Source organism: Sciurus carolinensis, chromosome 18, assembly GCF_902686445.1.
Source record: "Sciurus carolinensis chromosome 18, mSciCar1.2, whole genome shotgun sequence".
In the NCBI taxonomy this organism is placed as follows: Eukaryota; Metazoa; Chordata; class Mammalia; order Rodentia; family Sciuridae; genus Sciurus; species Sciurus carolinensis.
This window is the reverse complement of record NC_062230.1, coordinates 34519072-34536753: the sequence shown is the minus strand read 5'-3', so window position 1 is coordinate 34536753 and position 17682 is coordinate 34519072. Positions and strand designations below refer to the sequence as shown.

The window sequence follows — 17682 nt, the reverse complement described above, 5'->3', positions numbered from 1 at the left end:
GAATTTTAATTTTTATAGTTTAGTTCAAAATCTTTGGAAACTTTTCTTTGTGACAGTTTAGATGCAAAACAAATCATGGAAGATTGCATCCTTGTGTGGTACAGAAAAATAATGTTGACTATTTCAAGTCTCTTGAGAACAACACAGACTGAAATTTAGAACTTAGAAGTTTGGTTTGGGCCAGCAGAACCTTCTTCATCTTCAGCTGGAGTCTGATTCCTTAGATGTCACAGCTCATTAGTTCTGCTCCTGTTGCCTTAACTTGGCACGAGCGGGTTTTCATCCTACACTGCAGCGTTCTGAGCATGGCTGAAATATTAGAACTTTATTCTAATGTGTAGTATTTTATATAACAAAATTAATGGAAAACATTTGGCTAAATTTAAAGAACTGCAGTCAGATTTTTCAATGTGGTTTACCCAACTGGAGTAGATACATACCTTAAAGTGAATAAATCATTTTAAAAACCCAAAAAACCATGGGGCTTGTCTGCAGTTTTGTTTTGAACATCACATCTGAATAACTTTTTGATGTAATTAAAGGAAGTTTAGGGTTTTGAAAAACAATTAACATTTTAGATTCTGCCCCCGCTTCCCCAAGGGCGTTGAACTCACTAAACTTGAATTATTGTAGCTTTGGGCCTGAAGGTTTACACCTGTGAAAGCTGGGGTGACTCCCTTTATAGGAAGAGGGGCTGACCAACATCTAACCAAAGTGCAAGAAACCAGGAGATGATTTTGAAATGATGCCTTTAGTTGCAGACACGTGCAGCACTGTTAATTTAGAAAAATGATCGTGAGCAGAATCATTGTTTTTGGCATGATGCTGCCTGCATTTTGTGAGAGGTATACAGTAGTGACTTAGCAGATGAATCCTGTTGCATTTTATTTCATACAGGTTGTCATCTGGCAGTTGATGCCTTAGATGGGTCATCACTAAGGTATCTGTTGAGGTTGGGAATCTTCATAGAGAGATTCTGTTTGGAATGAACATCTTGAAAGGTCTGCCACAGGAAGCCCTTGTTTACTCTCACGTTAAACCTGGTCATCTGTGGATAGAGGAGGTTCTGATCAGGTGTTAATGGCTCCTGCTTCCCCCCCTTTTTTGAAAGCCACCTGGCTTCAGTGGTTCAGACAATCTCGCCCTTCAGGGTAGCTGTCAGACTCCACTCTGGAGTGTTCGACAGTTTTCATGGGCACGTTACTTGAGAGAGGAGCAGGCCTGGACACTGAGGTGTGTGTCACACTGTTGCACTGGCACACTGCACAAGGAGAGTGTGAGGTCTTGCCTGCTGTGCTGCTTCTTGGCACTCCTTGTGAAGTTCAGTGGCTGGCAGCCCGTGTGTGACACAAGTGGACTTCAGGTTCCAGGGCAGGTTTTGAGGGCTTCGCAGACTGGCAAGTTTCAGTGCTGCTCTTCAGTTTGTGATGACCCCTCCTGTTTGGATTGATTTAGTGCTTTAAGATTTAAAACTGCAAATATCCTGCCACACAACAGATAATGCAGTGTGCAGATCTTTCAAATGGTGACATTTGATGATGGGATGCTATTCCTACGTGTGGGTAGGCATTTATTCAGATCCCAGTTTTTCGTAACGAATAGAAGTGGTGCAGCAGTGTCTATTATGGCTTCTTTAAGTCTCCATAGGATACATTTATGCAGATGAAAATAGCTGACTTAAAGGAATTTATGTTCATACACTATAGGTTCTGCAGTGTCCGTGAGTACTTGGATCGGCATGGTCATTTGTGCCAGGAGCCTTGCATCTTAGCCTGTGCTAGGCAGCTGTGATTCTTGCAGGCAGCATGATCTTGTGACCTTAATTGACTTTTTGCCATCCTGTGTGAAGGAACCGTTTTTTTTTTTCCCCTTCTTCTCTTGCTGTCACGTGACTTTCGAATGCTGGAACCATGGCTAGGCAGCAGAGGCCAGGTGAGTTGCCTTTGGTGGGCTCAGTTCCAAAACTGAAAAGGTGAAAGAGAACGATGTAAATCTTGGTGACTGGAGTCCCTTGGAACTTGAGTACATTTACATGCACATTAGCATCTGCTTGTCACATAGTTTATGTCAACATGCCATCGATTTCAGCGTGCCACTGAGAAATTCACATGCATTCTTGTAAAGATAATGAAAATGTCAGACATTAGGCCCTTTTTGACTCGTCCTCTCCCTTCACCAAAGGTAGGACTCCAAATAATTTTGGAAGGTAACCTTCCAGACAGTTATTTTTGCATATTTACAGGTCTTTTGAGGAGCCATTGAAATGTGCTGGTCAGTGGGTGATCACCTGTGAGTTGGTGTTGAGAAGCGGTTTTGGGAGGCTGGCACTTGGAAGCTAGCTTTGGAAATTGAGTCATCCTGGCCTGGGGCAGCGGAGGTGGAGGTCACAGGCCTGGTAAAGCCTGGTGTGTACTGTGAAATGGGAGTTTTCAAGGCAAGGACAACCACATGAGCGAGGTCATGTGCCCACTGAGGAACTGCTGCAGGTGGGTGGCTGTGCGAAGTAGTGCTTGGTTCTTGGTTGGGGAACACGCCTCTGACGCAGGTCCACAGGGCGCTGGGCGCTGGTGAGCGCTTGCACTGCCGTTCTTGGCAAGGGCTGTGGCGCTCCTGTGCTTTCGGTTGGCACTGCAGGTGTTCAGGCTCCAGTCATTTCTGGAACTGCTCGGAGAGCCTCAGTGTCCTGGGGCTTCCTCTGGCTTCAGCAGCAGAGAGGACTCTGCAGGCTCAGAGTGGAGTGTGGCAGCCTGACTCGGGAAGAATAGCTTGAGGTTCTGGCCTCTTTTCAGCACCCGGGGGCCCAGTGGCCTCGGCATTTGCTTTGTGGAGGCATAGTCCATGTCTTCCATAAAGCCACAGAGGCATGCACCACTGCAACTGACCCCCCAGCCCCACTTTTGGTAGTGGAGATTGAACTCGGAGGTGCTGTGCCACTGAGCTCCATCCCCAACCCTTTGTATTTTTAAATTTTGAGATGGGGCTAAGTTGCTGAGGTTGACCTTGAACTTGTGATTCTCCTGCCTAGCTAGGATTACAGGTGTGCACCACCACACCTGACTTGTTACTGAGTTTCAAGAGAAGATGCTGTTATTGTTGCTTACTGTTCTTCAGGGATTCAGGATGGTGGTGCCAGAGCTGAAATCCCAGGAAAGAAGGAATCTCATGTCACTCTGTCCTTGGGTGGTGGAAGGAAGTTGATTTCACACTTCACCCAACTCTTCTCCCCATGGCAAATCTCAAAATCCCAATCGCTGTGTCCATTTCAGGGTTTATCTTCAAAGGGGTGTGGGGTTTTTTTTGGGGGGGGGGGTGGCAGGCACTACTGGGGATGGAACCCAGGGCCTTGCACAAGATAGGCAAGCATCCTGCCTTCGAGCCACATCCCCGGTCAACAGGCGTTCTGATCTGCTGTTGGGGCCTCTCAGGTGAGTAGAAGTGTTGTGTAGACCCAACTGTGTCTGCACAGTTGCATTTGGTGTATGGAGGCTTACCTCTGGCCCTGTTTCCTGGCCATGCTGGACCGTGACCTACAGTAAGAAGTACTTCTCCACGAGGGCCTGCTGTGCACACGCACGCACACATGTGCATGCTGCACCCTGTTGAGGCTGGATGGTGCACTGCACTCCACAGGTCCTTAGTAAGCTGCTTATATGACCCTGTTAGTTTCCAACCAGCTTGGAGACGCAGGCGCCCCGGATGTCAACACCTGGCGCAGGGTAGGTATGAGTGAATAGAAAAAGAGTGGTGTGAGAGTTTTGTGAATATCCCTATTCTCCTGGGACAGTCGCCAGTCAAGAACAAGAGGGCGTGGTGGTGAAGAGCAGGACTCGGGTCAGTGGGGTGTAGATGAGAATCCAGCTTTCCCACTAGGACCTGCCTCCCCAGCCCTGCCACGTGTCTGGTGTGGTGATGCCTGGCCCTGGTGTGCACCTAGATGGTGGACCATTAATTGTGGTCATCCTTTGGATAAAATTCCCTTCTCAGGGTCTGCAAGGGCTCTGCTGGGTTCTCAGCTTGTCTCCGGCCCCCATCTCGCTCTACCCCTTCTCTCCTCATTTTGTGGTTTTCAACCTGTCTGCATGTTGGAATCGGCCATGGTCAGGATGTACCCCAGAAAAACTTGATGGGACTCTTGGGGGTGGGGCCCAGGTACCAGGATTTTTCTTGCTCCACCTGTAGAGAATCACTGTCTTGGGCTCCTGTCCAGATCAGCTTGGACTCCTTGGGCCAGCCCTGAGGCTGAGGGCAGCTGGTTCTGCCCGAGGGCTCACCCTTGCTCTGAGCTGCCTGCCTGCGGGCCTCCAGACCTCCAGGCTTTGAGGAAGTCTGAGCATGACCAGCATTCCTCTGGGGCAGGGTGTCTTCCTGGGCTTGGCTGGAGGAAGTTGGCACCCACAAGGCCCCAGCATGATGAGTCATAGCTCACCAGGAGTGATCCGGCCTGACTGGCCTGTGTCACCTTGGGTTGGTTTAAAACAGATTCGTGGACACCCCACCTACACACAAACACTGAGTCCAAAGGTCTGGGGCAGGTCACACTTTATTTTTAAGGTAAATTGGAGTCATAAGTGAATCTTTACCACCTATTATTAACCTCTTTTTTTTTTTTTTAAGACAACATGGACAAAACGCTTCCTTTGGGGGGTTATACAGGAAGGGGCAGGCGATGTGTTCTGAGCAGTCCACTGCTCCTGTGTGTCACATTGTGCAGGGGTGCCCGGCGCCACTGCAGCCTCTTGGGACCAGGAGGAGAGTTGGGCCAGGTCAAGCTGACGGGTCCAGCAGAACACAAAGACCCTTGGCCCTGGAGTGGTCAGCCATTGCATGGACTCCTGCGCCCTGTTTGCATGGAGGTCTCAGGCCCCGTGTGGGCCTCCAGTGGTATTTGAGAAAAAGTTCACGCACGCATTCCTGAAAAGTGGGTGGAAAGTGCTCACACACACTGCACGTCCTGTGCTTGGTCCTCACCTCTTCTTCGGTCTCCCCTGCAAGGATGGACTGATGGGTCAAGTGCTGTGGGAGTTGTCACACCTGGCAATCTGGCTGCAGGATGGCATTCTCCCCGCTTCTCCAGTTGTGAGTTGGCCAGTTGAAGGTGGAGGCTGTCCCTAGGTGAGAGGAATCTGGTGTTGCTGGGGTTGGTGGGAAGAGCTTGTTGAGACAAGTCCCCAGGACGTCTGCCATGCTCACGCACCTACTGTGGGGACTGCCTGTCCCCAGTGATTCACTGCAACAGGAGCACCAGCAGGTGGGCTCTTGCAGAGCTGCCTGTGAGCCCGCAGCCAGGTCCCCTGGGCCTGGGCTAACTCCTCGAACAGGCTGCTGGAGGCCCCATGAGGGGGTGGGTGTGGATCATTTCCAGGCTCCTGGGTGCTGAACTGGCCTTTCTGAACCTCCTTCAGAGGTCTCCCCTTGCCCTAGCTGCAGATGTGACCTGGAATTCTTTGCCCCTGGGATGCTGTTCTGCCCTTGTTTCTCATCTGGACTTGTGATTTGAGTTGCTGGTTCACTTTTGGTTTGGGTCTGCTTTTCCTCCGAGGGCAGGGCCTGCATGTTCGCTGTTCTGCCATCAGGTAGATGCCCGGTAAACCAGTGAGGGAAGGAGGGCCTTCCCACTCTACAGGTAGGAGGAGTGGCCAAGCCAGGATCCCAGCCGAGGTTTGTCCGGATTCTGTGCTTTCTGGAAGGTACTTGTGAGCCTTTCTCGTGCTCAAGCTTGGGTTCAAATTCAGGGGGAATTGGAAGCATGGAGGGATAGGAACTTAAGTGGAGACCACTCAGCCAGAGGCTCAGTTTCCACATCTGAAAAGTGGGCATGATAGGAAGCTATGTCATAAGAACGGGAACCCAGTATATAAAGCACGTTGCTGGCTTTTCGCCTGGCCCGGGGGCCTGGCCTATCAAGAAACCAGCGCGACCTTCAACTTGGATGATCCTGGATCCCGGCTGAGACCTTCGCAGCACTCACGACATTCAGTGAGCTCCTTCCCGCCCCCTCGGCCACGTACCCGCATAGGCTTGACCCCCTCAGGGCATCCCAGGTCGTCCGCTTGGAGCCCCCTAAGTCCGTGCACCCTGCATTCTCCGGCAGTGACTCACTTCCTGTTTGGGCCAAGGAATGTGGAGACAGAACAACGCTGAGCCAGCTCCATGGAAACTGGGCCCGCCCACCAGAACCTTAAAGCGACAGTCCTCCCAGGCCGGCTTGTCCTGGATTGCAGATGCAGGGACCAGGAATGGGGGCGGGAGTTGAATGCAAGGGCCCTGCTGCCACAGTCGTCAGCTCAGACTTGATTTTTGGTTCCTTGAAGGAACTCCCTGCTGCCTCCACCCTTCCCAGGGCCCCTTAATTGGGAAGGGTCTGCATGCAGCCCCTGCCTGCCAACCATTTTAACCTGCCGGCTCTGGGCCCCGCTGTTTCGTCTCAAGCTGGGTAACAGTACTCCGGGCTTCTGAGGATGCGAGAGAGCCTGCCTGTCAGGGGCAGGTGGTGAGCAGAGCTGGCAGCCGCCAGAGGGGAGCAGTCGGCGCGCACATCTGTCTCGACACAAGACAACCGGTGGCGTTTGCAAACACCACGGCGAGCTCGAGGTGGAGAGCGCTGTCTGGTGCCCTTGGGTCGGGATGCTGGAGATGGGTGGGTGACCTTCCATGCCTTCAGAAACAGGGTCGGCTTTCGGGGCCTCACCTTCCCCATCCTGCCTGCCCTGGATTTGGGCTTGTGGGTTGGGATGCCCGGAAGCCAGTGATTGTACTCGCTGGTGCCTCTTTGGGTCTAGGTCCTGCTTCCCTATCCCTGGGCTTCTTGTTTCCAGACTTCCAGGTGGGCCTCCTGTGGCGCCCTGAGCCTCCCTTCAGGGCTTTGTCCGCAAAATTCCTAAGTCCCAATTATGGCTATAATCCTTCTGCTAGCCTTGGGCAAAAGACAAACCATGGCTGTGTGCAGAGCAGGCTCCAGCCTCTGTGCGGGAGGGTGGGGCTGAAACAGGAAGCTGGCCAACCCTGCAGGAATTCTTGTAATGCTGAGATGTGAGGGGTGGCGGCAGCTGTCACTGAAAACCAGCCCACCTCTCACTGTCTCCTGGGTGCTTTGCGTAAGTATCCAATTTCATAGTTTTCCCCAGCTCCAGAAGCACGAGTATGCCTGTGTTGCTAATGATCAGAAAGGGCGAGCCTCTTGCCTGGGGAGGCCCAGCTGGAGCTCCAACTTGGGCTTTTTATCTCTAAAGTCTGAACTCATCCCCTGTGTGACATGGGTGGAGCGAGATCCAGTGGGGAACGATGACATTTTTATGTATTCTGAATACATGGTAGTGTTTTATGGTCTAAGTGCAGAGAGGTTTCTCAGTCCTGCCTTTATCCATTGAATTATGCTTTCATTTTATGGTAAAAATGGAGCTCTTTATTAAAATGACTGGCTTAGAATATTAATGCTTTAAAGAAGAATAGCACCACATCAGGACTAAAAGTAATGCTGAGGTTCAGTTTCTGGAGCCAGGCTGCCTGATTTGAATCATGGCTCTAGCACTTGGCCAATCATGTGATCTTAAGCAAATCCAATGAACCTTTTTGGGCCTCAGTTTCCTCATCTGTAAAACATGGGTAATGATGGTTTCTTTTCAAGTTGTTAGGAAGCCTAAATGAATTTAATGACTTTACTAATTATAAAGTCTTTAGTACTTGCCATACAGTCAGTACTACCTAAGTATTTATTAAATAGTCTACATAGATACAGTAGAGTGATCCTCAGCACAGATGGAACTAATATCCCTGTCTCCCCCAAATTCCCATTCTTGTTCTCGCCCCAGAGGCAATTTCTTTTCTTTTCTTTTTTTTTAAAGACCATTTATTTAAAGTCTTTTAATTTAAAAGAAAATTTTACAGAATACATTTTGATTCATTGCACACAGATGGGGTCCAACTTTTCATTTCTATGCCCAGAAGTAATTTTTGATATCAGTTTGCTCTCTGCCTTTCTGGGCTGGGGGTTAGCAAACTACCGACTGTGAGCCAAATCGAGTTCATTGTCTTTGTAAATCAAGATTTATTGCAGCACTGACACTGGCTGGTCTATGGTCTGTGGCTGCCTTCTTGGTGCTGCGTAGTTGTGACCCAGACAAAAGTATGTGCTCCTTGATGTTTTGCAAAAAAAGAAAAAAAAAATAAAAAACACCAAAAAACAAAAAACAAAAACAAAAAAACAAGGAACTGTGAAGGAATTCACAGTTGAGAGCTGGATGCAGGGGTGCACACTTGTGATCCCAGCAACTTGGGAGGCTGAGGCAGGAGTATCCCAAGTTCAAGGCCAGCCTGGGCAAGTTAGCAAGACCCTGTCTTAAAATAAAAAGGACTTGGAATGTAGCTCAGTGGTTAAGCATCCCTGGGTTCAATCCCCAGTACTGAAAAATAAAAAATAAAAAGAATTGAGAGCTGAGACTAGTTAAGGTAATTTTGAAATAAGAGAAATTATGACTTAATTATAGCAATAATTAAAAGTTAGGAAGTTAGGTGCAGGGCTTGGGACATAGCTCACTCAATTGGTAGAGGGCTTGCCTCGCATGCACAAGGCCCTGGGTTCAATCCCCAGCACCAAAAAAAAAAAAAAAAAAAAAAAAAAAAAAAAAAAAGTGAGGGCATGGGGAAGCAGGATAGCCGCTTGATAGAACACCCAGGTTTATGAGAATTTGGTCTTCTGTCAAGAAGTAACAAAATGAGAGGGAGGGGTACATTTATCAAGTAATAGCATTGGGAAAAGATTATTTGGGGGAAAAAATGAAGATAGAGCATCTTGTGTACTGAATACATTAAAAAAGATTAAAGGGCTAAATGAAAAATAAACATTTAAAACTGGAGGAAAATATATGTATATTATCAACTTTATAAGCATAGAGACAATGAACAATATTTTTCTAAAATACTGATTATGAGCATAAATGTAAATTTTTATCAGCAGTAAGAATGACAAATTGAAGTTCCCAGTATACAGGCACAGACATTTTTACATATGAATAAGAAGTGCTATGTCAGCTGGGTGCGGTGGTGCAGCCTCTAATCCCACTGGCTTCGGAGGCTGAGGCAGGAGGATCGCCAGCCTCAGCAATTTAGCAAGGCTCTAAGCAACTCAATGAGACCTGTCTCTAAATAAAATGGCCGGTGCAGAGGGAAGGGGGGGATAAAGTTCCTCCCATGCTTTTCATCAAAGCAAAACAAAAGGGTTGGGGATGTGGCTCAGTAGTTAAGCGTCTCTGGGTTCAATCTCTAGTACCAAAAAAAAAAAAAAAAAAAAAGGAAGGAAATGAAAAAGTAATATATCAAAAAGGAAAAATTAAAAAAAATAATAAGAGTGAGTTTTCAGAGGTAGAAATCCAAATGGCCAATCAATACTTGGAAAAAAAAGTTCAACATTTCCTTGCTTGTAGTTTCGATTTTAAAAATAGACACTGCTTTGAATGGGTTTAAGGCTAGGTGGCCAATACTCAGTGCTGGGGGTTCAGAGGTGACGTGCCCTCACGCACTGCTCCTGAGACATGCTAAAACATCTTCGGAAATAAGTTGGCTCAATCTATCGAGATCTTTAAAAGTGATCCTAGCTTTGCATCCTGTGACCTTATTTCTACACCTGCTTTCCAAGGGCACAATGAGAGTTGGGGAAGCGGATTCTTACGCACTGGTATGAACCATCGGGTCACCTGGAGCCCTCCCGCGGGGCGACGGGCCACACACCTTGTTAAGCTTCACCGGGTGTACTGCGGGTCCTCAGGAGGCTGGGGGGTGCTCATAAGGAGGAGAAACACGTAACCGCGCCATCTGCTTTGCCTGGGAGAGTGGCGGAGTTTTCCAGAAACCCTGGCTGCTGTCATTATGGACATGAAACGTCCAGCGACCTCCTCCCTTCCCTTCTCCTGCCTCGTCCCTTCTTTAGCTCTGTCATCGCTCAGCTGAGGGCAGCTGAGGGCAGCATCGCAGGTGGGCCCGTCGGGAAGGTTGTGGGTGTTGGTTCCTGGTGGCCGGAAGTCTCACCCTCCGGAAGGCAGCCCCCCCCCCCAGGAGAGTGCAGCCTTCCCTTTAGAGGTGTTCCCTGGCCTTCACCGGGCTCCGTTTCTGGCTGGACACTGCCATCTAGAGGCTCCTGCACCGCAGGGCATTCGACCCTTGTAGCCCTGTACACTGACCCCTCGGACAGCTGCTCATTTCCTGGAAGTCAGCATTAGAAGGACCCTCCCAGATGCCTATGTCAAGATCCCTAGCAGGGCAACGAAGCCTTTGGAACAGTTTCTTTAACGGTGGTCCTTGGACCTGAACCAAGGTCAGCTGGTGGGAGACTTAAGAGTCGAGATCCCAGGGTCTGTCTCCAAGCCCCTGACTCGGACCTAGCTGGCAGGGAAGGGGTGCTGAATATCTAAATTATGCCTGTCCTCCAAGTGATTCTGAAGGGTGAGAACCACCAACACAGACCAGGGACACTTTGTGGTTTGGCGGTGGTGGACTGAGCGCAGACCCGTGAAAATCGATGGGACCACAGACTCCCTGGAGGCACACGATACCTCCAGGATTCTTATGCTTTGGGGCTCACTGTTGCACTGTGGACTCAGGACAAGGAGTAGTATGTGTTTGCTGGCCTCTTGCTTGGGGCCAGACCCTCTGCCTGGGGACACAGTTGTGGACAGGACCTGGTTACTGCCCATATGGAGTTTATAGGACCACGAGACCAGGCAGTGGGACCAGACCTTGCAAAGGGTCTGGGTCAAGGGAGTGTAGTTGACAAGAACAGAAGGCAGTTTGGGGCCCTTGGAGAAGCAGGAGGGGGACCACTGGAGAAATGGAGGGGTGGGCAAGCTCAGTCCAGGCCAGACCAGCTGGGTCAGGATAAAGGACTCAGACTTCAGCTCAAGACTGAGGACAGCCAGTACACAGCACATACGTACTCAAGGGGACCGAAACGGTTCACCGCCAAGCTCCCAGGCCAGCGTTCGTAGCGGCATCTCTCACGATAACTCCAGAGGAGAACAGTCTACGTGTCCGTCAATGGATGTTTAAGCAAAATACAGATATCCACACAATGGAGTATTATTCATCTGGGAGAAGGAATGAAGCGCTGATTCCTGCTGCAACGCGGCAGAAACTCGGAAAGACGATGCTCTCCGGGTGCCATGGCGCATGCCTGTAATCCCGGCAACAGGAGGCCGAGATGGGAGGATCACAAGTTCAAGGTCAGCCTGGGTAAGTTAATGAGACCCCATCTCAATAAAAAATAAAAAAGGGTAGGGATGTAGTTCAGTGGCAAAGCACCCCTGGTTGCAATCCTCAGTAACACACACACACAATGTTAAATTACAGAAGTCTGACGTGAAAGGCCCTGTATACATGATTCCGTTTATCTGAAATGTTCAGGATGCACAATTCAGTAGAGGGAGCAGTTGGTTATTTTGCTGTGGCTGGGGAAGGCAGGATGCTGCGTGGTGCTGCTGGGTTGTGGGGTTTCTTGCTGGGGTGGTGAAGATGCCCTGGAATTAGACAGATGGGAGGGACGTACGACTTCAGGACATGCACAGAAACCACCCAAATGTCCACTTTAAAGCGGGGCGTCTGATGTGAATTTGACCTCAGTAAGAAGGTTGCCAATTATATGCATACTTATAACGATACAGAGGTTCAAAGAAAAGAAGTTTTGAGGGGCATCTGATGTTTGTTCTGAAGGTTTCCCCTGACTGCTGGGGAGAAGGACAGAAAGGACCAAGAGGGTGCAGGTCACTAGTTAGAAGACTCAGTGGTTCCCTAGCAGGGGAGACTGGGGTCCCAGACCAGGGCGGAGGAAATGGGAGTCAAGATGATTTGTGCAAGTTCACAGTGAGCTAGTACCAGGGCAGGGTGGCGGGTCACACATGGAGGGTGTTGATTTATTTATTTTTTGTGGTACTCTACAAAAAATTGACTCCAGTGGTGCTCTACCACCAAACTACATTCTCAGCCCTTTGTATGTTTTTTTTCGAGGTGGGGTCTTGCTTGTTTCCCCCGCCAGCCTGGAACGTGCGATCCTCCTGCCTCAGCCTCCCCAGTCGCTGGGGTTACTATCCCTGGCAACAAGAGACAGCGTTTTGAGTCTGAAACAAGACAATAGCGCTTCCTGACCTGTTCATTATTTTGGGAATGCCATTGCTTATGTATTGCTCCTGTTTCTCCCACTGGCTGGTTGCTCCTGAGTTTCCAGCTGTGTCTCTGGAGCTCGGGTAGTCTTGACTCCTGCCTGCTGCATCTTTGTCTTTGAACTCTTCATTGAAGTTTTTTTTTTTTTTTTTTTTTTTTTTTTTTTTTGTACTGGAGATGGAACCCGGGGTTCCTTAAACACTGAGCCACATCCCCAGCCTGTTTTTCATGTTTTTAATTTAGAGACAGGATCTCGCTAAGTGCTTAGGGCCTTGCTAAATTGCTGAGGCTGGTTTTAAGCTTGCGTTCCTCCTGCCTCAGCCTCCCAAGCCACTGGATTACAGACTTGTGCCACCGCTCCTGGCCTCATTGCAGATTTTGTTTCCCCCCTGGTACCAGGGATTGAACCCAAGGGGTCTTAACCAGGCACTTAACCACTGAGCCACATCCTCAGCCCTTTTTATTTTTTATTTTGAGACAGGGTTTCACTAGGTTCCTTATAGCCTCACCGAGTTGCTGAGGCTGGCTTTTAACCTGCGATACTCCCGCCTCAGCCTGCTGGGCTGCTGGGATTGCATGCGCCACCTCGCCTGGCTCATTGCAGAAAATTTTAACCCTATATAGGAGAGAGATTGGCACAGTGAACCCTGGCACAGCACACCTATCACCCAGGTGCCACACTGTCAGCTCATGGTCAGTCTTGTCTCACGTAGGGGCCTATCTAAACTGGGCGCGACGGTGCACACCTGTGATCCCAGCCACCCAGGAGGCCGGGCCGGAGGCAGGAGGATTGTAAGTTGGAGGCCAGCGTGGGAAATTTAGCAAGACCCTGTCTCCAAATAAATAAAAAGGACTGGGGTAGGTCAGTGGTAGAGCATCCCTGGGTTCAATCCCCAGTTCCAGGGAGGGGAAAAAAAAAAAAGGAAAAAAAATGTACCTATCTAGATTCCCCATCCCCCTTCTATTTTTTAAAAAATATTTTTTAGTTGTCAGTGGATCTTTTTATTATTTATTTATTTAATGTTATTCATATGTGGTGCTGAGAGTGGAACCCAGGGCCTCACGCCTGCAGGCAAGCGCGCTACCACTGAGCCCCAGCCCCAGCCCCCCATTCTATTTTAAAGCAAATCACAGACATTAATCTGCTTGCTATCGCTAAGGATTTGCCTGTTCTGTATATACAACATGTGGTCCTTGGTGCCTGGCTTTTCTCACTGATAACACTCCACAGTACAGACAGATTGCATCTTGCTTTTCTAATCCCTGGTGGATAGACCAGGGGGGTCGTTTCCACCTCTCGGTGGTTGTGAACAGCACTGCCATGAGTAGGTTCTGTCTTTCCTGACATGACCCCAGTAGCCCCGGCAGCTTCTCCATCTGCTATGCAACAAGACGGCCCAGTGGGCTCATTTTGTGCATTTCCTGCTCCAGACCTGGGCTGGCCATTTCTCCAAGGACCCCGCACTGTCTGTCCTCCCATCTCACTTGCCTGATCCTCTACTGTCCACGGTCCTGATAGCACACTCCAGTCCACCCACTTGTCTTCACCCCACCATAAGTGGCCTAAGCCAGAGAATGTCCCCTCTTACCTGGATGTCTGCCATGACCTCCCGTTCTGGAAACAACTTGCCCCTGCGTATAAGAAGTGGCCCCAAGTGCTGCAGGACAGGAGAAGATCCAGGATTGCAGAGGGCAGTGAGTTGGGGACTTACTGACAGAAGCATGGTCCTGGGTGCAGCAAGACCAGTGGATCCCTGCGGTTGGGTCAGAGGATAGGGGCTCATAAAGTTGCCAGGACAAAATGCCTTCAACCCAGATGATGATGTCCCTGGCATGTCTCAAGCTAGTATCAAAGAGTCAGCAGGGTGGCTGGTGCTGGGGTCCAGCTGTAGAGCGCCACATGGCACCTGATGGTTTTGTCTGTTTATTTCTAGATTGAACCCAGGCATGCTCTACTAGTGAGGAACACCCCCCAGCCCTCTTTGTTTTTTTAGGGTCTGGCTAAGCTGCCCAGACTGGCCTTGAACTTGCGATCCTCCTGCCTCGGTCTCCTGAGTTGCGGGGTGGTGCACACCGTGCCTGGCTGGTTTTGTGTCTTTATATTCTGCTGGGAAAGGAGTCAGGGAAACTGACCAGGGTTACGCCAGGGCAGTCGTGGAGGTCCTGACTGGAGATGGCCACGGTAGGTCAAGCAGAATCCACCTGCCTTCTCACAAGTCTTGTTCTGCCCACTCCCAGTCTGAGTCCCGCCCAGAAACCACGTGCTTCTGGATTTAAATCTTCCCAGTGTAGCCGGCCGGGCACTGCCTGCCCAGGACTGTCCTGTCCACTCTGCACCAGCCACCCTGGCCGCCCCGTGCTGCGAGCAGGCCCAGTCCTTCCTCACCGGGAGCCTTTATACCTGCCGGTCTCTCAGCCTGGGGCTCCCTACCCGGGCCACCCGCTCTGGCTGTGCTGGGTCCTCATCTTCAGCCCCTGGTCCACATGGCCCTGCCCAGCCACCCCTGCAGCTTCTGTCTCTTCCCGTCTTTGCCTTCCTCACTCGTGGGCCAGCTCGCCATTATTGTTCTTGCCTACTTCCCTCCTTTGGGGGGACCACCTCTCTTTTGCCCCACTCCAGCTGCCTGGCGTTGGTGACCCAGCGGGCCCAGGGACTCTGGCGGGCAGGGGACTGTGAGAGGCAAAGCCTAGTGGCCTGTGGGGGGAGGTAGACCCCCTGCGTCCTGTGACTCCCCGAAGCCCCCGTGCTTCTTCCCTGGTCCCGCTGGCCCTTCCACTGGAGCGCCCCTTGTTTGGGAAGAGCAAGATGGCGGGTGGGGGGACCTGGAGCACCCCGTCTGAGCTCCAGGGGGCCTCAGAGGCAGTGACGCTGTGGTTACCGCCAGGGTGGGCCTGGGTGGAGGCAGAGGTTCTGGACAGCAGGCCCCGCTCTGGGTGAGGGACCCCATCTCTTGGTTGTTCTGCACACTCCTCCCCGCCCCCCCGGGCGGCTGCACTTTACACAGTTCTGTGATAAAATAAGCAGTAACTTGTCTAAAAGAGAAAATTCTTTTATTTCTTTTGTATTATTTTTATTTTTTGTTTAACAGTTATAATTAGTGGTGCGTGTTCACTGATGGGCGGAGTGGTGTTTGACCACAGGGGCTCTGCTTTGGTCACTCCCGCCCTCCCCTCTCCCCCTCTTCCAGGCCCCTTCCCCTTCCTAATCACCTCTCTTCCACTTTCAGATCTTGAATTTTTGTTTTTTATTTAAAAATCTTTTAATACATGTATATAGGTAATAATGTCTGTCTCAATCTACCGTCCTTCCCATCCCCCTCCCCTCTGCACAATCCAAAGTTCCTTCATCCTTCCCTACCCAGCCCCCCACTATGGATCAGCATCCGCTTATCAGAGAAAAGCATTCAGACTTTGGTTTTTTGGAATTGGCTTAAGATCTTGAATTTTTTAAAAAAATTAATTTCCACATATAAGAAAAATGATGCAATGTATTTCCTTCTGTGTCTGGCTTATTAGGATGTCCTCCACTTCATCCATTTTCCTGCAGATGACATGACTTCATTCCTCTTTCTGGCTGAACAGTACTCCGTGTACATATATCCCACAAGTATGTACATTTATCCATTGGTCAGCTGACGGACACCTCGCTGATCCCGCATCTTGGCTCTTGAGAAGCAATCCCCGAGGGAGGTGCAGATATTGCTGTGGTATGTGGACTTCATTTCCTTCAGGTGTATACCCAGGGTGCTACAACTGGGTAATAGGAGGGTCATTCTATTTATTTTTATTTTTAATTTTTGTCATTTTGGGCATTAAATCCAGGAGTGCTCTACCACTGAACTACATCCCCAGCCCTTTTAAAAAATTTAAAATTTGAGACAGGGTCTTGCTAAGTTGCCCTGGCTGGCTTTGAATTTGCAATTCACCTGCTTCAGCTTGAAGAGGGGCTGGAATAACAGGCATGCGTCATTGTAGGTGACTGTTATTTTTAGTTTTGTGAGGAACTTCCATACTGTTTTCCATAGTGGTGTAATAGTTTATATTCCTGCCAACAGTGTATAAGGGTTTCTGTTACTCTGCATTCTTGCCAGTATTTGTTTAAAAAAAAAGAGTAAAATTCTGAATACACGGCTTTTGTATAATTTCTCTCTGCTGAGTAATGCAGAGAGGTTTATAACTCATACTTCATTAGCGCAAGGTACATGAGAAGAAGCGTCACAAAATATTTTGCAAATCTTAGCTCATCACTTGTAACTCTGTGACCTCAGTCATGTTGCTACCCTCTAAATCTCACCTATAAAAAGGAATTAACAAGGACTGCTCATTTCCCCCCCAAATCCATTCTCCCCTGATTTTGGGAGGGAGATGGAAACATGTACACAGAATAAGGACTACATTTCCCAGCGTCCCTTGCAGCTAGGTGAAGCCAGTGATCAAGGGGTGACCAAGGACTTAGGTAAAGTGGTATGGGAAACTTCTTGGGGGTGTCGCCCTATCACCCCGCTTCTTCCGTCTACTCAGTTGGGTTGCAGGCATAATGGCTGGAGACAGAGCCTTCATCTGGAGCATGATGTCACTTTAGGAATGAAGAGTGGCTCGTATCCACAGTGGATCAAGGAGACGGAAGGAAGTCCTTTCCCTGATACCTGGATCCACCACACCAGCACCAGATCACCTGGTACCAGGTTTTTATGTCACAGCAAAGTCAACTTGTACCTTATTTAGGTCACTACCATTTTGTGTTCTGTTACTCATACCTGAGCTTGATCCTAATAAATGTACTACCTCACAGATTTCTTGGGAGGATGTAACTTGCCTTTCGAAGTAATAGCACATTGTGAGCCCTTATAAATGGCTTTTATTATTAGCTTCTCTAGCATCTAATTATGACTGTCCCCAGTGAGAACACTAGAGATGAATTCTTCTGGGAAGATAAATAAATCAGGTTGTTAAGTTTTTTTGTTTTGTTTTGTTTTGTTCCAAACAATTATAAAAGAGGAAACAGTCTGATCATAAAGAACTAATTCAACTAGAAATGATATCATTTGAGTTCTTCTGTTTACAAATTTTAGCTGACAAAACTCAGCCTTGCAAATTTGCATGGTGTTTTAATTGGAGGGAAAGCTGTACAGTCTTTTAAATGGCACTGTTTACAAACACGTGGCTCAGTTGTTCCACATTTGAAACTCAGCCTTTCAAAACAATTCGGTCATGTTCTTCTCCTAGTTTTCTAGGTCGAACACTTTTTAGGGGCCAGTAGCCCCAGTTCACCTTTGTATTTTGTAACGTATGATGATCTATTTATCAAATCAATGATATGTACTATGTCCAATTAATGTTCTTTGACACCATAATTTCTTTTCTTTCTTCTTCTTTTCCTTTTTTGAGGCTGGGGATTGAACCCAGGGTGCTTTACCACTGAGCTACGCCCTCAGCCCCTTTTATTTTTTTATTTGAGACAGAGTTTCACTAAGTTGCTGAGGCTGACCTTGAACTTATGATCCTCCTGCCTTAGCCTCCCAAGTTGCTGGATCACAG

At 49.0% G+C, this 17682-nt stretch overlaps 1 long non-coding RNA gene across 2 annotated transcripts; it reads left to right on the top strand.

Annotated features, from left to right (window-relative positions):
* Window positions 1–4027: 4027 nt before the first annotated feature.
* On the top strand, window positions 4028–16937 carry LOC124970687 (uncharacterized). 2 transcript variants are annotated; one of them, XR_007106164.1, is made up of 3 exons: window positions 4028–11220; window positions 15661–15851; window positions 16666–16937. It is a non-coding gene; the product is annotated as an uncharacterized LOC124970687 (long non-coding RNA). The 2 variants fall into 2 exon arrangements; XR_007106163.1 differs by lacking the exon at window positions 4028–11220 and adding an exon at window positions 13431–14326.
* The last annotated feature ends 745 nt before the right edge of the window (window positions 16938–17682 follow it).